Here is a 16,087-nt window from a genome sequence, read left to right on the forward strand (position 1 = left end):
GGTGTGATTTAATTGTCTGAAGAGGCGTGTGCTTCTGCATATATGCAGGACCTAAGCAGTGGTCACAGGAAGGGGGAGTCGGCGCTCCGGCCGACTGCGTTCGGAAGCCTTGGGAAAACAGCACAAGAGAATCACGGGTAGCTGGAGCCTCGGCCAGGTTGGTGTTACATTAACCAAGCCGCTGTGTAAGTAAGAAATAACCTGGAGCCGCTCAGATTAAGAATTTATTAGCTACAAAATTTTAATACATTACTCATGAGTGGAAATGGAGTTGCGTATTAATCCCCCCAAGGCTTAGACTCAGCAGCAGGATTTCTAGACACCTGCTTACAGACTGTAGATGTTCGCCAAGAAAAGTCCGTCAGGATAAATTTGGGGCAGCGAGAATGATCGGTGGGGGTCTGTCTCCCTCTCTCCCTCTCTCTCTCTCTCTCTCTGCCTCTTCCCGCACTCTCTCCTCAGCACCAATTACCTGCAAGCTCCCCCCTTGCCCAAACAGAGCCGTGACTCCGAAAGCTTGAAGCAGACAGGACGCACAGAAATGGGATTTTAAACCAGCCTCTTCATCGTCTGTTTTTAAAAACCAGAGTTTTCATGTTTCAAAGCATTTTATCTTTTGCTATGCCTATTAAAACTGACCAGTGAATGGAGCCAAGAGCGGTTTCAGCATTGCAGAGTGAAATGAAACCTCTTTAGAAATAAAAGAAATCTCGGCTACCGAGACTCTGGGGAATCAACGTGTTCCAGAACCTTCACTGTCATTTAACATAAAACATAAAGGTTAACACTGAATAAAATAATATCCTAGCTGATTATTTTAATCGTCTCAAAGTGCAACTTTTTCCCGCCGGATTGCTGTTATATAAGGCACGGACTCTACCTGCTTCTAAAGTGTTTCTCGACTTTGCTGCTGGTACCAAGAGGGCCGCTCCATCCTGGTTCGTCCCCAGCGGGTACTCGGTACATCTTCCTTGCAGTCATTTCCCTTATAGAAGAAAAAGTGGATGCTGTGCCAATCCAAAGAAATGTTCATTTCTTCTAGCCGGTTATTTTAAAAGATTTTTTTTTTTTCTTACCTGAATAAAAAGGAGAGGGGGAAAAATCATTTTTTTTTTTTACAATGGTGGCCTGAATTATAGGAAACATCAAAATAAATTACAAATTCGACGCTCAAGAAATAACTATTCAACACATTGAGACAGGGTGATGTTAAGGGTGTGCAGACAAAGGTAATGCAGGGCCTCCACTTAATTGCCCTGACACCGTGCTTGGTTCCTCCAGCTACACTCTGAGAGCTAAAAATCTCTCATTGTTATTAATTGTATTCCTTTTAGAATGTAATGTCGTATCGCTGCAGGCTAAGCTAATGAAACATACCCATATTACCAAAATAGGCATATTTCTTTTTGTTCAACACATTCTATCAAAACTGTCTACGAAAGACATTGTGTTAAGATCCTTTCATAGAGTCATATAAAGAATATCTCAACTACCTCAACATTTCTATTACACGATTACTAAAATGCCCAGGAGGACTAAACAATATAGTGTGAATTCAGTTATCCTATAAGACTTTGGAAATATTGCTAATTCCTGCCTCTGATTTATGTTAATATTAATGCTAGATTACATGCTATAGCTTCTGAACAGCCACTGCATACCAATTCACACAAAGGCAGGGCGCTCCCATGCACCAGAGCTATATGCCTCTATTATAATGAGAATCTGAATTATTTATCTCTATTTATCCTACAGGAGTTCGCTCGACCCCAGTCCCATTTTCTCTTCCTCCTGCACATCAATGCATGTAAACATGACTTCATAGCGGCTGCACTCTTCATACGTCCTGTCCTTTCTCAGCCACAAGGCACTGCGATAGTCAGTTGACAAAAATGTTACACCGCTCAGAGCATTCATTTAAGCATTTATTTGAGGTAAGCCCTCCTAATTAAATCCACTTTAACTCAGACATGCAAATGGCAGCATGCATGCATATATGCCTGGCGCCTAAACCACGTCTGGTGAGCCCAGAGGAAGTCAGGCAGCAGCAGGCCAAGGGGACGGTTAATAAATGCAGTCTCTCCCTCCTATCCCCTCTCTGTTAGAGAAGCGGCTGTCTGTTGGGGACTCTGTGTGTTCTCGGGGCAGGATGGGCTTTCCAGTCTTTGCCTTGCGCCTACCTCAGCTTCGGAAGATGCTCTGGGGATTCTGACTTGGCTTTGACACTCAAGTTGGCCTGGTGAAGGGTGGAACCAGTATTTCTGGCTCCCTTTTGTTCAACGACTACATGGAAAGGCTGAGAAGTGTTGGAATGCTTGAACGTTGTAGGAAGGATTGGGCCCGTAGCTGTGGAATGGTGTATCAGTCAGGGTTCTCCAGAGAAACAGACCCGCTGGAAGATACATATGTATATCATGAGGAATTGACTCATGCAACGTGGAGGCCAGGAAGTCCCACGATCTGCCATCTGCAAGCTGGAGACCCAGGAAAGCCGATGACGTAGCTCCAAGGCTGAGTCTGAAGGCCTGGCAACAAGGGAAGCCCACGGTGTGAGGCCCAGTCTGAGGGCAGGAGACACGGATGTCCCAGCTCAAGCTCTCAGGCAGACAGTGTGAATTCTCCCGCCACCTTTTTGTTCTCTTCGGGCCCTCAATGGATTGGATGATGCCACCCCACACTGGGGAAGGCCATCTGCTGTAGCCAGTTCGCTAATTCAAATGCTAATCACATCCAGAAACAACCTCCCAGACACACCCAGAAATGATGTCTTACCAGCTCTCTGGTCATCCCATGGCCCAGTCAGATTGACACATAAAATTCACCAGCACAAATGACCTTAGCTGTCTGGGGGTGGAGAAGATTCCAGAGAACCTGCTATGTGAAATAAAATGGGGTGGGAAACTGTGGCGGGAAAGCATTCACAGAGCTTTACATTACAAAACTGGTATTTCCATCAGAAGAGTGAGTTGTCAGCAGTTGGAATTCTCAGGATTTTAGGTAGCCCAAAGTGGCACATTAAAGAAACACCCTTTATTCTGCTGCTGTTGAGGGGCAGTTGGACGGTCAGTTACTTAAGACTAATTATAGTAGGTTGAAAACTTATCCAAACCTATTAGTGTATCGTCTATCGGACGCCGCTGACTGGCTCAATGTAAGGTGTATGTACAACAAAACTGAAATAGATAAACAAAAAATTCTGGAACATGAGATTGTATTTATTTATATATATATATACACACATATACATATATATGAAATATATATACACATACATATACTTTTATATATATGTATATATAAATATATAGACATACATATAAAAATGTATACATACATATCTATATATACATTATATATGTATACAAAAAATACATACATATATATAAAATATATATATACACACATATATATCATGTGTATATATATACATATATATGTGTAAATATGTATGTATATATATGTATGTATATACAAACTGACCAAAAAAATTCAAATGGTAAACTATTGAGCATATAAGGCAAATGGTAATCCAGTAGAATTAATCCAGTTAATAACCAATGATTTGTGAAAAGTGAGTGTAGGGGCGCCTGGGTGGCTCAGTCAGTTAAGCAGCTACCTTCGGCTTGGGTCATGATCCCAGGGTCCTGGGATTGAGCCCCGCATCGGGCTCCATGCTCAGCAGGAAACCAGCTTCTCCCTCTCCCACTCCCCCTGCTTGTGTTCCTGCTCTCACTGTCTCTCTCTCCTGCCAAATAAATAAATAAAATCTTAAAAAAAAAAAAAAAAAAGAAAAGTGAGTCTAAAACAAGAATCCTAAAATATTAAGATGGTGGGACTGGGGCTTAGAATCATATGAGACACAATAATTTCCTATTATTTTATATTATTCTTTATCCAAGTCATGGTATAATATATAACACAGTACACACACTTCCTTGGTATATCCTGTCAAAGTTCAAACTCAGATATGTATTGAGATTGGCTGTTGGTTCCTGACTTTTAGGCATTCCAACTTCCCAAAGGGGATAGGCTGAGGTTCTTAAGGCTCTGGCACCTGTGGTTTCAGAGAGAGGAGTGGAGGGATCAGGGAGCCAAGCCAATGGGCAATGGTAGGAAGTGAAGTTTGGGAAGGAGAGAGGTAGAGTCTGGGTCTCTGTGTCCGCTGAGGTCCTCAGGCTCAGTCTGCTCAGTTGGATGCATGAAACAGGTGCTAACTAACTGGGAGATTCCAGGAATGCAGCCATTATTCCAGGAATCCCAGCCAGCCCAAGCCTTTAAATCAGCCCCACGGATATTTAAGCAACATATCCAGACAACCACCATCACGGCAACAAGGCCTGGCTGGGACCAAGTTGGGCTTGGAATGAGCAGCTGGACACCCAGAACTCTTAGCTGGCTAGCTGCTCATGTCCATCCTGGTCTATTAATCCCCCACTAACATGACCTTTCCTTTTTACACAGTTGAATTTTTGGATTCCATTCATGGCATTGTGGCAGGCTTTTCTCTGAAAAAGCTCTTCCTACTAAAAAAAAAAAATACATGCAGCTTGCAAAATAATCAGACCATACAAGTACATATAAAGCTAAAGTCCCCTTTATTCCCATCCTCCAGAGTTAGCCACTGTTACTGTTGGATGTATGTTATTTCCGATGTTTTATTTATGCAGGTAAGTTTCATTTTAACAAAGCTCGGTACGCCCTAACACTAGACATCGAAGGGTGCATCAGTTTCCTAGGGCTGCTATAACAAATTACAACAAACCAGGTGGCTGAAAACAGCAGAAATGTATTCTCTTGCAGTTCTAGAGGCCAGAAGTTAGCAGTCAAGGTGTCAGCAAGGCCACATGCCTTCTGAGGTTCCAGAGAAGAAATCGTTCCATGTCTCTAGCTTCTTCTGGAGGCTTCCAGCAAGTCTTGGCATTCCTTAGTTTGTAGTTTCCTCACTATCATTCTGCTTCTGCTTTTGCATGGCTGCCTTTCCTTGCCGATGACTGCGACTGCATTTTCTTCTCTTCGTAAGGACACCAGTCACTGAATTAGAGCCAACCCTCATCCAGATGACCTCACCGCCACTTGATGACATCTGCAAAGACCCTATTTCCAAATATGGTCATGTTCACAGATTCCAGGGGTTAGGGCTGCACCATAGTTTTGGACGGACACAATTCAACCCACAACGATGTGGAAATATTTGGCTGGAGATATCTTTTGGAAGTTGCGAGCAAATAGATGGGATATAAACCCACAGAATTCTATGAGTTCAATTATATTTTAAACTTTAACTGAGATTAAAGTTTAAAATTTAACTTAAATTAAAGTTATTTAATTTAAAGGTATTCACCTTTTCCCCTTTATAGTTTTAGTCCATTTGAATTTCTTTTTGTCGAAAGCAGAATAGAGATCCGGCTTTATTTTTTCAAAGGCCTAGTTAACTAGCCTAACAATGAGTATTTAATAATCCAAATTTTCATCATGGTTATGCCAGGTTTATGATATAGAAAATGTGCAGATATATTTGGGTCAATTCCTTGAATGGCCATTCGGTCCTTTCATGTGCTCGTCTATTCCTCTACCTGCAGGATCTCCCTGTTTTCCTCAGTGTGGCTTTATTCATGTTTTTGAAGCTGGTAGAGACCTTTTCTGTCACTGCCCTTTATTTTCCCCCCAAATGTAGTGGTTATTCCCAAATAAATGTTTTTTCCTTCAGATGAACTTTGGTATCATTCTGTCATATTAAAAAAAAAACAAACAAACAAACAACTTTTGTTGAGATTGCACTGATACCCTCTGGGAGAACAAAATTGTTTCTCCATTATGCAAATCCTTTTTCCCTTTTTTCTGTAGTCCCTCAGCAGATTTTTTATAGTTTTCTTCACATAGGTTTTGGACATTTCTCGTGTAATTTATTTTTAGACATCTCATGTTTTGTTTGTTTTCTGTTGTGAATGGGATCTTTGAATTACACCCTGATTTCTCCTCCTACTCATTCTCCACATCAATCTGTTCACAAGTACTGGCAATTCTTTCTGCATCTGAAATATATGGCAAAGCTACGCGCGTGTCCCTGTCACCACCCCACCGCCAGCTCCTCTCATCTGGGTGGAAGATTATTCTCTTTCCACCCATACCTCCTGCCATCCATTCTCTACATAGCAGCCAGAGTCAACTTCTCAAGGGAGCACTGAATGACATCACTGATACTCTCCTGAAAGCCCGTCCTTCAATGGCGTCCTGAAGGTGTCCTGCATGCTCCGGCTCTGAGCCCCTTCCTCACCATGCTGCATCTATCCTGTCTCTCAAACCCTGGGAGCTCTTTGCCTACAGCTCCTTCCCTTCCTCCTCTTGCATTTCCTTCCCTAGCTCTTTGCATGACCGGCTTCTTCTCTTCCTTCATGTGTCAGCTCACATTCTACCTCATAGGGGACACCTTCCTCTGTCACTGTCCCTAATTCTATTATCCCATCCTTCTCCTGGATTCCTTCACAGCACTTACCGCTGTCTGAAAAGTCTGATTTGTCTATTTACGTCTTTGCTTGCTTATGTATTGTCTATCTCCTCTAATTACAAGGCAGGTATTGCAGAATGAGGACCCTGTTTGATCATAGCTGGGGCCCCGGGGCTTGGCACAAAGGAATCCCTCAAGAAAAATGTGTTGAATAAATAAAAAGAATGCTGTCTCCCCTTTTCTCCTTCTGTTTTCGGTTTAGTTAAAAGCTGTCAATTTTTTTTTTCATTAAGTGGCCACCTATTTCTTTTGCTTTTATTTATTTTTTTAATTTTATTTATTTATTCGAGAGAGAGAGAAAGAGAGAGCGAGAGAGAGCACGAGTTGGGGAGGGGAGGAGCGAGAAGCAGACTCCCCACTGAGCAAGGAGCCTTATGTGGGGCTCAATCCCAGGACTCTGGGGTCATGACCTGACCTGAAGGCAGACACTTAACCGACTAAGCCACCCAGGCACCCCTTCTTTTGCTTTTAAATAAGATTTTTTTTTAAAGTGGGTTCTATGCCCAACCCAAAGCCCGATGTGGGGCTTGAACTCACGACCTTGAGATCAAGACCTGAGCTGAGCCGAGATCAAGAGTCAGATACTCAACCGACTGAGCCACCCAGGCGCCCCAACCTTTAAATAAGATTTTATTTAATTCCCATGGGGTTTCCAAGGTGTATAATCACATCATATCATCTGCAAATAATAAAAATGTGGCCTCCTCTTTAGGTGCATTATTTGCACCTCTTATTCCGTGATTTTAATTCCTTCAACTAGTACTTCTGGAATAATTTTAAATAATATTGGTGATAATGGAGACCCTTGACCTGCTATTGACTTGAACAGAAGTACTTGTCTTTTAGGGCTTTACCACACAACACTATGATACTAACATCAAAATGAATGTATGTGTAGTTTTATCATGTTAAGGAAGTGTCAATCTAGACCCGTTACAGGAAGGTTTTTTAAAAAATCAGGATGGGGGGGCGGAGCAAGATGGCGGAGGAGTAGGAGACCTGGATTTCGTCTCCTCTCAGGAATTCAGCTGGATAGGGATCAAACCATTCTGAACACCTACAAACTCAACAGGAGATCGAAGAAAAGAAGAGCAACAACTCTCTCATCAGAAAAGCGACCACTTTCTGGAAGGTAGGACGTGCGGAGAAGTGAATCCGAGGCGATATTCGGGAGGATAGACGGCGGGGGAGGGGCCTCCGTCGGCCGCTTCTGGCAAGTGATAGAGCCGCGGAGCACAAAATCGGAACTTTTAAAAGTCTGCTCCGCTGAGGGACGTCACTCTGGTGGCTAAGCGGGGGGGGGGGGGGGGAACCCTCCGGGACAGGGTGGTCTCAGGACCCTCGGGGTCACAGAAAGACCGGGGGTGCCTGAGTGTGGCAGAGCTCCCAGGTAATGGAGCGGGGAAGCCGGCTGCAGAGGCGGAGCCCAGGCGCGGGCTCTCAGCTCGGGGTTGCCATACACCGTGATCCTCCTCCAGCAGGGACCCAACAAGCGGCAGATCCGGGGAGACTCACCTTCCTTCCCCGGGAGGAGCCGCGCAGGAGTGCACCGCAGGGATCTGCTGGGTCTGGAGACTCCACCCGCGGTCGGGTGCCAGAGATAGAAACGCGCGGTCACAGGCCGGGCGAGCACGGAGTGCGGCCGGAGACCGGGGAGACGGGAGTGACTGACGGCTTTTCTCTGGGGGCTCACTGAGGAGCAGGGCCCCGAGTTCTCGGCTCCTTCGGGGCGGAGATTGGGAGGCCGCCATTTTCACTCTCTGCCTCCAAGGCTGTATGGAAAGCTCGCAGGGAACAAAAGCCCCGGAGAGCAAACCCAAGCAGGTTACTTAGCCGGGAGGGGGCAAGGGCGGGGCAATTCCGCCTCCCGCAGAGACATTTGGAAACCACGGCAACAGGCCCCTCCCCAGAAGATCAGCGGGAACAGCCAGCCAAGACCAAGTTTACCGATCAATGAGAACGGCAGAACTCCAGCGCTAGGGGAATACTGCACATAGAATTCATGGCTTTTTTACCACGATTCCTTAGTCTTTTAAAGTTAATTTTTTTTAACTGTTTTTTTTTTAATTTTTCTTTTTCCCTTTTTCAACCAACATCTTATCAATCCCTTTTTTTTAAAAAAACATTTTTATTTTTCATTTTTAGAGTCATATTCTATCCCTTCATAGTAGTTACTCATATTTTTGGCTTATATATATAAGTTGTTCTCTCTTTAAAATTTTGAGATAGTTTCTTCTAACAGATTAAAATATACCCTAAATCTCTAGTATATGGTGTTTTCTATTCCCCTGCCTGATCACATTCTCTCCCTTTTTTTTTTCTTTTTTCTTTTTTTAAATCCTCTTCTTTCTTTTTTCAACAACTTCTTATCAATTCCTTTTATAAAATTTTTTAAAATTTCCATCTTTACAGTCATATTCCATCCCTTCATCATATCAACCCTTATTTTTGGACATATATAAGATTTTCTTTCTTTAAAATTTTGGGAGGCACTTTCTTCTAAAAGACCAAAATACACCCCAAATCTAGTGTGTGGCACTGATCTATATACCAGCCTGATCATATTTGATCACATTCTGGTTTTTTTATTGTTGTTGCTGTTTTGTTTTGTTTGTTTTTGTTTTTATCTTTATCTTTTTCTTTTTTTTTTTTTTTCTTTTTCTTTTTTCTCTCTTTCCGTTTCTTGTTCCACTGCTTCAGGTCTTTTCTGATTTGTTTAGAGTATATTTTCTGGGGACGTTGTTACTCTGCTAGCATTTTGTTTTCTCATTAATCTATTCTCCTCTACACAAAATGACAAGACGGAAAAAATCACCTCAACAAAAAGAACAAGAGGTAGTACCGACTGCCAGGGACCTACTGAATACGGACATTAGTACAATGTCAGATCTAGAGTTCAGAATCATCACTTTAAAGATACTAGCTGGGCTTGAAAAAAATATGGAAGTTATTAGAGAAACCCTTTCTGGAGAAGTAAAAGAACTAAAATCCAACCAAGTAGAAATCAAAAAGGCTATTAATGAGATGCAATCAAAAATGGGGGCGCTAAGTGCTAGAATAAATGAGGCAGAAGAGAGAATCAGTAATATAGAAGATGAAATGATGGAAAATAAAGAAGCTGAGAAAAAGAGAGATAAACAACTACTGGATGACGAGGGCAGAATTCGAGAGATAAGCGATACCATAAGATGAAACAACATTAGAATAATTGGGATCCCAGAAGAAGAAGAAAGAGAGAGAGGGGCAGAAGGTATAATGGAGCAAATTATAGCAGAGAACTTCCCTAATTTGGGGAAGGAAACAGTCATCAAAATCCAGGAGGCACAGAGAACCCCTCTCAAAATCAATAAAAATAGGTCAACACCCCAACATCTAATAGTAAAACTTACGAGTCTCAAAGACAAAGAGAAAATCCTGAAAGCAGCTCGGGAGAAGAGATATGTAACCTACAAGGGTAGAAACATTAGATTGGCAACAGACCTATCCACAGAGACCTGGCAGGCCAGAAAGGACTGGCAGGATATATTCAGAGCACTAAATGAGAAAAATATGCAGCCAAGAATACTCTATCCAGCTAGGCTGTCATTGAAAATTGAAGGAGAGATAAAAAGCTTCCAGGACAAACAAAAACTAAAGGAATTTGCAAACACGAAACCAGCCCTACAGGAAATCTTGAAAGGGGTCCTCTAAGCAAAGAGAGAGCCTAAAAGAAACATAGACCAGAAAGGAACACAGACAATATATGGTAACAGTCACCTTACAGGCAATACAATGGCACTAAATTCATATCTTTCAATAGTTACCCTGAATGTAAATGGGCTAAATGCCCCAATCAAAAGACACAGGCTATCAGACTGGATTAAAAAACAAGACCCATTGACATGCTATCTGCAAGAGACTCATTTTAGAACCAAAGACACCCCAGATTGAAAGTGAGGGGGTGGAAAACCATTTACCATGCTAATGGACACCAAAAGAAAGCTGGGGTGGCAATCCTTCTATCAGACAAATTAGATTTTAAACCAAAGACTGTGTAATAAGAGATGAGGAAGGACATTATATCCTACTTAAAGGATCTATCCAATAAGAAGATCTAACAATTGTAAATATCTATGCCCCTAACATGGGAGCAGCCAATTATATAAGGCAATTAATAACAAAAGCAAAGAAACACATCGACAACAATACAATAATAGTGGGGGACTTTAACACCCCCCTCACTGAAATGGACAGATTGTCTAAGCAAAAGATCAACAAGGAAATAAAGACTTTAAATGACACACTGGACCAAATGGACTTCACAGACATATTCAGAACATTCCACCCCAAAGCAACGGAATACACATTCTTCTCTAGTGCCCATGGAACATTCTCCAGAATAGATCACATCCTAGGTCATAAATCAGGTCTCAACTGGTACCAAAAGATTGGGATCATTCCCTGCCTATTTTCAGACCACAATGCTTTGAAACTAGAACTCAATCACAAGAGGAAAGTCGGAAAGAACTGAAATACAAGGAGGCTAAAGAGCATCCTACTGAAGAATGAATGGGTCAACCAGGAAATTAAAGAAGAATTAAAAAAATACATGGAAACCAATGAAAATGAAAACACAACTATTCAAAATCTTTGGGATGCAGCAAAGGCAGTCCTAAGAGGAAAGTATATAGCAATACAAGCCTTTCTCAAGAAACAAGAAAGGTCTCAAGTACACAACCTAACCCTACACCTAAAGGAGCTGGAGAAAGAACAGCAAATAAAGCCTAAACCCAGCAGGAGAAGAGAAATCATAAAGATCAGAGCAGAAATCAATGAAATAGAAACTAAAAGAACAGTAGAACAGATCAACGAAACTAGGAGCTGGTTCTTTGAAAGAATGAACAAGATTGATAAACCCCTGGCCAGACTTATCAAAAAGAAAAGAGAAATGACCCAAATCAACAAAATCATGAATGAAAGAGGAGAGATCACAACCAACACCAAAGAAATACAAACAATTATAAGAACATATTATGAGCAACTCTATGCCAGCAAATTAGATAACCTGGAAGAAATGGATGCATTCCTAGAGATGTATCAACTACCAAAACTGAACCAGGATGAAATAGAAAACCTGAACAGACCTATAACCACTAAGGAAATTGAAGCAGTCATCAAAAATCTCCCAAAAAACAAAAGCCCAGGGCCAGATGGCTTCCCAGGGGAATTCTACCAAACATTTCAAGAAGAATTAATACCTATTCTTCTGAAACTGTTCCAAAAAATAGAAATGGAAGGAAAACTTCCAAACTCATTTTATGAGGCCAGCATTACCTTGATCCCAAAACCAGACAAAGACCCCATCAAAAAGGAGAATTACAGACCAATATCCCTGATGAACATGGATGCAAAAATTCTCACCAAAATACTAGCCAATAGGATCCAACAGTACATTAAAAGGATTATTCACCACAACCAAGTGGGATTTATCCCTGGGCTGCAAGGTTGGTTCAACATCTGCAAATCAATCAATGTGATACAATACATTAACAAAAGAAAGAACAAGAATCATATGATCCTCTCAATAGATGCAGAAAAAGCTTTTGACAAAGTACAGCATCCTTTCTTGATCAAAACTCTTCAGAGTATAGGGATCGAGGGTACATACCTCAATATCATAAAAGCCATCTATGAAAAACCTACAGTGAATATCATTCTCAATGGGGAAAAACTGAGAGCTTTCCCCCTAAGGTCAGGAACGCGGCAGGGATGTCCACTATCACCACTGCTATTCAACATAGTATTGGAAGTCCTAGCCACAGCAATCAGACAACAAAAAGAAATCAAAGGCATCCAGGGGCGCCTGGGTGGCTCAGTTGGTTAAGCGACTGCCTTCGGCTCAGGTCATGATCCTGGAGTCCCTGGATCGAGTCCCGCATCGGGCTCCCTGCTCGGCAGGGAGTCTGCTTCTCCCTCTCCCACTCCCCGTTTGTGTTCCCTCTCTCGCTGTGTCTTTCTCTGTCAAATAAATATATAAAATTAAAAAAAAAAAAAGAAATCAAAGGCATCCAAATTGGCAAAGAAGAAGTCAAACTCTCACTCTTTGCAGATGATATGATACTTTATGTGGAAAACCCCAAAGACTCCACTCCAAAACTGCTAGAACTCAGACAGGAATTCAGTCAAGTGGCAGGATATAAAATCAATGCACAGAAGTCAGTGGCATTCCTATACACCAACAACAAGACAGAAGAAAGAGAAATTAAGGAGTCAATCCCATTTACAATTGCACCCAAAACCATAAGATACCTAGGAATAAATCTAACCAAAGAGACAAAGGATCTGTACTCAGAAAACTATAAAATACTCATGAAAGAAATTGAGGAAGACACAAAGAAATGGAAAAACGTTCCATGCTCATGGATTGGAAGAACAAATATTGTGAAGATGTCAATGCTACCTAGAGCAATCTACACATTCAATGCAATCCCCATCAAAATACCATCCACTTTTTTCAAAGAAATGGAACAAATCATCCTAAAATTTGTATGGAACCAGAAAAGACCCCACATCGCCAGAGGAATGTTGAAAAAGAAAAGCAAAGCCGGCGGCATCACAATTCCTGACTTCCAGCTCTATTACAAAGCTGTCATCATCAAGACAGCATGGTACTGGCACAAAAACAGACACATAGATCAATGGAACAGAATAGAGAGCCCAGAAATGGACCCTCAACTCTATGGTCAACTCATCTTTGACAAAGCAGGAAAGAATGTCCAATGGAACAAAGACAGTCTCTTCAACAAATGGTGTTGGGAAAATTGGATAGCCACATGCAGAAGAATGAAACTGGACCATTTCCTTACACCACACACAAAAATAGACTCCAAATCGTTGAAAGACCTCAATGTGAGACAGGAGTCCATCCAAATCCTAAAGGAGAACACAGGCAGCAACCTCTTTGACCTCAGCTGAAGCAACTTCTTCCTAGAAACATCACCAAAGGCAAGGGAAGCAAGGGCAAAAATGAACTATTGGGATTTCATCAAGATAAAAAGCTTTTGCAAAGCAAAGGAAACAGTCAACAAAACCAAAAGACAACCGACAGAATGGGAGAAGATATTTGCAAATGACATATCAGATAAAGGGCTAGTATCCAAAATCTATAAAGAACTCATCAAACTCAAAACCCAAAGAACAAAGAATCCAATCAAGAAATGGGCAGAAGACATGAACAGACATTTTTCCAAAGAAGACATCCAAATGGCCAACAGACACATGAAAAAGTGCTCAATATCGCTCGGCATCAGGGAAATCCAAATCAAAACCTCAATGAGATACCACCTCACACCAGGCAGAATGGCTAAAATTAACAAGTCAGGAAACGACAGATGTTGGCGGGGATGCGGAGAAAGGGGAACCCTCCTACACTGTTGGTGGGAATGCAAGCCGGTGCAGCCACTCTGGAAAATTATATGGAGGTTCCTCAAAAAGTTGAAAATAGAGCTACCATACGATCCAGCAATTGCACTACTGGGTATTTACCCCAAAGATACAAAAGTAGGGATCCAAAGGGGTACGTGCACCCTGATGTTTATAGCAGCAATGTCCACAATAGCCAAACTGTGGAAAGAGCCAAGATGTCCATCGACAGATGAATGGATAAAGAAGAAGTGGTATATATATACAATGGAATATTATGCAGCCATCAAAAGGAATGAGATCTTGCCATTTGCAACGACATGGATGGAACTGGAGGGTATTATGTTGAGTGAAATAAGTCAAACAGAGAAAGACATGTATCATATGATCTCACTGATATGAGGAATTCTTAATTGCAGGAAACAAACAGGGTTGATGGAGTGGGGGTTGGGGTGGGAGGGATGGGGTGACTGGGTGATAGACACTGGGGAGGGTATGTGCTCTGGTAAGCGCTGTGATTTGTGCAAGACTGTTGAATCTCAGATCTGTACCTCTGAAACAAATAATGCAATATATGTTAAGAAAAAAAAAAAGAAGAAGAAGAAGGTAGCGGGAGGGGAAGAATGAAGCGGGGGAAATCGGAGGGATAGACGAACCATGAGAGACGATGGACTCTGAAAAACAAACTGAGGGTTCTAGAGGGGAGGGGGGTGGGAGGATGGGTTAGCCTGGTGGTGGGTATTGAGGAGGGCACATTCTGCATGGAGCACTGGGTGTTATGCACAAACAATGAATCATGGAACACTTCATCTAAAACTAATGATGTAATGTATGGGGATTAACATAAGAATAAAAAATTAAAAAAAAATCAGGATCAGAATTACCTCTTAGACACATTTTAGCATTTATTCGGATCAACAAATGATCGGTGATTAACTTATTAAAGTGGTGATTTATATTAACAGATTTCTTAATATTGAACTACTATTGCATTCTTGAGTGATCTCCACTTGATTCTTTTAATCGACTGCCATTTCTGTTTGCTAATATTTTATTCAGAATCTTTGCAGCAATCTGCATGAGCACCCATACATGTGCGTGGTTCCTCGTATATGGTTCACTTTCCAGGGCTGTCACTGATGAATACACTTTGGAAAAAGAACATCTCTAGAAGTGAAGTCAAGATAGAGAAGAGGGGAAAAAAAAAAACAGGATTCAGAATCATATCATCACATAGGTTTTTTATTTTATTTTATTTTATTTTATTTTATTTTATTTATTTGACAGAGAGAGAGCGCACAAGCAGGGGGAGCAGGAGAAGGAGAAGCAGGCTTCCCACTTAGCAGGGAGCCTGACTTGGGGCTCCATCCTAGGACCATAAGGTCATGACCTGAGCTGAAGGCAGACGCCTAACCACTGAGCCCTCCAGATGCCCCCACACTGGTTTATAATATGGAAAAATTTGATAATTTTGTAGAAATACCTGTAGTTCAATCACAGCTGATAAAATGCTCTGCAGAATTAGCATGTTCATTTCAAAACATGGCTCTGGGTCAGAAGGTGAGAAGGTACAGTCATTGTTTAACAGAAAAAGTACAGAATTGCAGAAGGCAGACTGGAGTGATCTTTTAAGAGCATGTGACCGCCAGCAAGAGTGTCCAAGAGCTTAGCTCTCCCAGTGATGATCTGGGTCCACTGGGATCACATGATCCTCTATAAGCTAATGGTGGTGTATCAGCAGAGTGGAACCTCAGATTGAATGTAATCAAGCAAGAAGGAGGAGGATTTCCCTTTTACCCACAGCATAACCAGTCAGGTTTGCTTCAGTCCAGTTTAAATGTGGTTTCACTAAAAAGACTTCCCAATGGTCTACAGCAAAGAATGCAAGAATCAATCCCTAATCTAAGCAAAGCATGGAGACGTCAATTATGTTGCAATATTTGACTTCTTTCCTAAGTTGTTAAGACTAGATAATGATGCTGAGTTCATTATAGCCTGCTGATAATACTAGAAAATACTGTTTGGCCAAATGGACATACATATAGCCCTTAAAACATTCTTTTTTTCTCTTTTCTTCCTCTTTTTTTTAGTACTTGCACTTTTTAAAGATTCCTAGAGAACCAGATGGGTGATGGAAAGTCTCAGAATACCAGGTTTCACATGTAATACTAATATTGGGAG

Source organism: Mirounga angustirostris, unplaced genomic scaffold (genome assembly GCF_029215605.1).
Source record: "Mirounga angustirostris isolate CCGP_5_RB_7025 unplaced genomic scaffold, mMirAng1.0.hap1 SCAF_10, whole genome shotgun sequence".
Lineage (NCBI taxonomy): Eukaryota > Metazoa > Chordata > Mammalia > Carnivora > Phocidae > Mirounga > Mirounga angustirostris.